The sequence below is a fragment of the Eublepharis macularius genome, chromosome 11 (assembly GCF_028583425.1).
Source record: "Eublepharis macularius isolate TG4126 chromosome 11, MPM_Emac_v1.0, whole genome shotgun sequence".
Classification (NCBI taxonomy): Eukaryota; Metazoa; Chordata; class Lepidosauria; order Squamata; family Eublepharidae; genus Eublepharis; species Eublepharis macularius.
The window spans coordinates 36449642-36455641 of record NC_072800.1 but is presented as its reverse complement, the minus strand read 5'-3'; positions in this window follow the sequence as shown (position 1 = coordinate 36455641).

Sequence of the window (6000 nt, the reverse complement as noted above, 5' to 3'; positions counted from 1 at the left end):
ATTGCTGTGCCATATTCATGAGAGGGTTCTTTCGAGCATCAACAACATAAATAAATTATACATCCCAAGACCAAGACATTTTAGCTTTAGTAATTATTTCTTCTTCTTCTACTACTACTACTACAACTACTACTACTACATACACCCTCAAAAATTATGGGAAAGTTATCCCATCAGCTCAGGCATACATGATTCTTCCTTTCCCATTTTGTTCTCACAACAACCCTGTGATGTAGATTAGGATGGAAAGACTGACTGGCACAAACCCACCTTATGAGTTTCATGACTGACTGGGACTTTGGACCCAGGTCACCAAGGTCCTAGTCTGACATTCTAGGTACTAAACCACACCAACTCTGAGATGTCTCTACTTAATCAAGCCCTTCTTGCCAGTTCATATTCCTTCCACATACTGAAGTACTCTCTTGAATGGACCTTGCTTTGCTTTGCTTTTTCCACAATAATGTCAGACACCAGGAGAAGATATAAATACCCTGAGGAAGCATAATGTACATGGAATATTCTATCATCCTCGCCTCTTTCCCAACAATAGCATACAGTCCCTATGCCCTGTGTGTTTTTTTCTCCCAGAACATTCTATGACATCAAAGCAGCTAAGACAATGAGTGCTCACAGAGGGCTCACAGTTGCATAGCCACCTCTCTCTCTTATCCTTTCAGCTCCTTCACCCCAGTTTCTATTGTCCCCACATCCCGACATCTCTAAGCATCTGTTCCTTGTCTGAGTAGCTTCTTCCACTCTTTGTCCTCCAGTCTTCTGCTTCCAGCTGCTGCTTCCTGAGCTCATCTTTGGTGTTTTATAAATAAAAGATGCTAAAAAAGAACTTTCTCATGAATATGGGCAGATTATAGCCGCTGTAGGCTTTAAGATTAATAGATATAAATTAGTCTGTTTTATTTACATCCAAAAGAGAATGATAAAATGCCACTGTGATGGATTTTCATGTGTCATTTTGATGACATGGGAATAGCCACAGCAACAAAGCTTTGGAACAATAAATATACTACTAAAGCAATAGATAAGCCAGACCACAGTGGCAAATTATCAAGCCCATTTGATTTGCCAGAGTTTTTAATGGGGTATAAATCGCAGGAATCTTTTGGAGGGGGGAGGATTGTTCAGGATTTTATTTTGTTGGTTTAAAATTGTACTGGTTTTACTTATGATTTGAAAACTGCCTTGACTCACGAGGAAAGGCAGGATATTAATATTTTAATAAATAAATACAATCAAGCATTTTCCATCCCCGTTTAATGCAACAAGAGAATTAAGCCTGCACTGAAATCTCATCCATTAAAATGGATGGGACACAAAAATGTCTGACTTCAATTGGATGACGTCCCACGTCACAGGTAATCACAAGATAAAATAGCAAGTTATGTGCCTCTCTGAAGCTTGGGATGTTAGATACTTTTTAAAATAAACTCTTTAGTGAAGGGATATCACTTAAATAGAAAAACACCATTGAGGAGCTGGAAATCGTTTTGTGAGCCACCGATAATGTTTAGGGTCCATCTTGTTTCTGGACTGTTGATCATGGGCACAGGGATGGCTTTATAATGAGGTGGCCTGTGGCTATTTGAGGCAGTTGCCTCTGGCAGAAGATTTTGGGGGACAGCAACTGCCTCCCATCAGCCAGCTGCCTGTGCCTCAGGAGATGATCCTTTTTACCTCCTTGCTCCACATGAAAACCAGTGAAACAAGCAACAGGTGCCAGTCCCCAAACACTTGCGTGGCGGAACGTGCACTGGCTCTCAGTCCAGGCAACTGAGCCGCTGTCAATGGCCTGCTAGCCCCGCTATCTGCCTCCCACCATCCCTGGTGGGCGTGGCTCACACTCTCCGTCGCTGCCACCACTCACTGATTTGTACACCGCCAGACTGAGGGGCAGTGAGACCCCTCTGGCTGAATTTCTGTACTGGGAAGTTAATTACCCAATCTTTGGTTGGGCCCTGGAGAACTGGCAACCCACCAAGGTCTAGCCTTATCAGTTTCTCCCGGGCTCCCTCCCTTCTTGTAGCATGCCAAGTGGGAGAGGTTATGTAGTCAGAGCACCACAAGGTTCTTTATATTCAAAAAGTATAATAACTATATACAGAGCACTTGCACACAAAGCAGGTAAAGGCACAACACATAGGGGTAGACCCCCCTTTTCAGAACCCCTAGGGCAGAAAATTAAACAGAAGAGAACCGCCATCTGCTTTCCCTACCACACTGTTCCCTACTCTACCTTAAGGGGTGGTGGTCTCAGGGAAGGTTCCCCCTTTCTTTCCTTTCTGCTGCCTCCCAGGCCCTCCACATTTAGGGCCTAGGCACCCTGGGCCGTTGTCACACGGGCTTTTATTTAGCGCTAAAATGGCACTATTTCCCGGCAAACACCCACCTTATTCCAACACTGTAGCGATTTTCTCTCTTCTGCTTTGTGCTTGATAGTCACGCTATTTTGTGCCTCAGTGTGAATGCCTCACATCGATGTATTTCGCCTCGCAACGTCCTATGCCCTCCCTTCAATCCCAGAATCCATTTCTTCCTGCGACTCCCCTTTTTTATTTTATTATGTCCTTATAACGCCATAACGACATAACACAATGCAAACTTTCTGCTGAAGTAAAAATGACTCAATCGCCATGGCAGAGTCTTCAGCGATGGGGATCACGTCAGACGGAGTTTTCTGCGGGCAAAGGGCTATTTATATAATTTCAAAGTTGGAAAAACAAAAGAGTCGTAATGTTTTGCTCTAACAGAATGTTTCTATGCTGTTATTCCGTTATAGCGGAATTAAACGCCAGAATAATAAAAAAAGGGGGGGAGCTGCTTCTGCGCGGTTAGAGAGAACAGAACAGAGTGTTTCGGTGCGGACAGCTGGTGGCGCGAAGAGCCGTTAGGTGACCCAAAGAAACGTTACTGTGCCGATAACAGGTAGGACACTATATGCTGTAAATTTAACGGAAGAGATGCCCGTGTGACGACGGCCCTGGTTTCACCCAGCAGCAAGAGCCTCTCCTTTTTCAGCCAAGAAGGCCACTAACTTTCCCTCAGGATGGGCTGGGTATTTCTGTGGAGGCTGCTCCACCCCTTATTTTTCCCGCTCTTTCTTGGCCCGGGGCAGCTGGGAGCTGTAGTCCAGGAAGAAGGGCGTCCCCTACCAAGACTCCTGCAGGCCCCTTCGTGGCACTACAGCCTATTAAACCTCATGGGGAACATTTTTTCCCTTTAAGACAGATTAACTGCAACCAGCACTCATTTCACCCTCGGTAACCATTTTGTTACAACTTGCAAGATTTATTCTTCTTTGAGAGTTCAGCAAACATTTCTGGCTAAGAGGAAATAAATTTATGAAAGTTAAAGCCCTACTGGACGATGATCAATATAGCATGTATAGGTGGCATGCAGGGGCGGCGGGCCTATTGAGGCCAGGTAGGCGGTGGCCGCAGGCGCGGGGTGCCGGAGGGAGTGCCGGAGGAGGCTCGGCGGGCGGGAGCGCGCGCCACAAAGCACCAGCCTCCTATCCCTCCCACCCCGCGCCGCTGCCGCCGCCAGCACAAGCCCCTGGCCAGGCGCAGCCACCGCGGGCAGGCATCTGCGGCGGCGCAGGCAACCGAGCGGGAGAGCTCGGAGGCCGCCTGCCGCAGCAATCAGGCCGCCGGCGGCGCGTGCGCTCCCGTGATAATGTCACGCGTGACATCATCACGCAGGCCGGTGCGTGCGCGCACTCGTGCGCGCGTGGGTGCGCCCGGCCGGCCGCGAGCGAGGTAAACCCTTGCTCCGCCCCTGGTGGCATGGAAACCACCCATGGGTTTCCTGGACTCTATTTGTTTCTTCAGATAGTTATCTGTGATTGTCTTCCATCTCCTTGGAGCAAAAGGTGCTTTAGAAGAACTCAAGAGGAATCAGCTTTGCATTCTCAGGGAGCACGTGTTGAAATAGCTGCCTGCACCGTAGGAGGGTGCTTGGCTTTCAACTTTCCAACGTTTTGTGATTGGCCCCAGCACCTCATGGCAGACATTGTGTTGAGGTAACCACTCCTTGTTCTCAAACTTCCAAAAGTGCCTCAGTTTCAACAACAACAATAGTAATAATAACATTCAATTTATATACTGCCCTTCAGGACAACTTAATGCCCACTCAGAGTGGTTTACAAAGTATGTTATTATTATCCCCACAACAAACACCCTGTGAGGTGGGTGGGGCTGAGAGAGCTCCAAGAAGCTGTGACTGACCCAAGGTCACCCAGCTGACTTCAAGTGGAGGAGTGGGGAATCAAACCTTGTTCTCCAAACTGGCACCAAACAAGACTGAGGATCCCTATTACAGGGCATGCATGGCTTGTGACACTGTTTTTAAAGAGAGCAGCTGCATCGAAGAGGTAAAGATGATTATTTCCACCAGTTCCTGGACAGTAGCAGAAGCACAGAGATGCAAAATGTTGCTAAAACCGCATTAATGTTCCTTTGTGGGGGAATAATGGGGCTCTGGAATTAGCTTATGGAATTAGGAAATATGATTCCTGGGGCCTGTTGTAATGTGATCTTGCTTCCAGAACATTTTTCCATTTAAGTTCATATTGGTTTGAAGTGACCACGGAATCACCCTGTACCCTCAAAGCCCTTTTCTGATCTGGCTCATAAAGTGCTCATTAATGAATAGCTAATATTTCTTTCCAGGTCTCACAGACTTCTGCTTGAATGAGCAAGGAGCAGGCACGCTCTGAAGGAGATGGAGTTAATTTATGATTCCGTTTGCTTCAAGGCATTTGAATGTACTGGAGCTCTCAAAGGGTAAGATTTCCATGTGCAGAAATTGAAGTGGTTGAATACATTTTAAAAATAAATAAAAATGATTGGCTGAAGCCACCTCCCTCCTTTTTTGGCATTTGAGTTCTTTTAAAAAATCACCTCTCCTATAATAGGCTACTGTTGCTGAGAAAATATTCACCTACTTGCATAGTGCTTGGAGAGGTGGCAAGCTGGACTTTTTAATGGAATGTCAACACCTAATGGATCACATTGGATGTCATTTGCTACAGCAATAAGGGTGTTGACAGTGTCAAGTTTTCTTTCCTCACCTTCTCCCCTGACTCATTATTACCAGAAACCATTTACATGAAAATAGGATATTTATTTCGCAAAGGTTCTTGGGCTCTCGATGGCTGCTTTCCACAATAAGTCATCTTAATCATTGCCATGGTAACCGACTGTGACAGGAAAGGCAGAGACAATTTTGAGATTGGGTTTTTCTAAGCTGGCAGCAGCCGTTTCAGTCTGGAAGGGACCGAAAATGAACGTGCCGGGCTACTGTCTGAGATGTCCAGATGTTGACGTGATTTGGTATACGAAATTGCGAGGGAACTGCAGGGGTTTGAAAGCAGAGGAACATAGAAAGGTTTGATAGGTTTGAGTCGCCAATCCATTTCTTGGTGGTACTAATATCCAGCTTTATAAATAGAGGATCACTAGTGATGTGACTGATAGTTATTTCTAAAACAGACCTTGTGCACTGTTTAGGCCCAAAACACTAGGCTTAATATCATTTTACTTGTCAACACCGTAAGCATTTCTCTAGGGCAGAAAACTGGTAATCTATTATCCCCTTTGCCACCAGATTTTACAATTAAAAACCATTTTTACTTCATTTATACCCTGCTTTTCTCAGGGCTGGATCTAGGGTTCCTGGTGCCTGGGACAACCCAAGCCCCTGCCGCCCTCATGCACACGCACAGCGTGCGCTGCCAGCGCTGCGTGATGATGTCACTTCCATGACATCACGCAGGGCGGGCATGCTGCCAGTGGAGCGGCGGCAGTGCCGGTGGCTGGGACGCTGCCCTCGCCACTCATCTGCCCCGCTGAGGGGGTGGCCGGCTTGCCACGCGCTCCCTGTTCTGCGGGGCAGGCAAATGGTGTGGGCGGCCTCCCAGCCCTCCGTGCCACTCGCTTGCCCAGCAGGACAGGGAGCATGCGGCAAGCTGGCCGCACTCTCAGC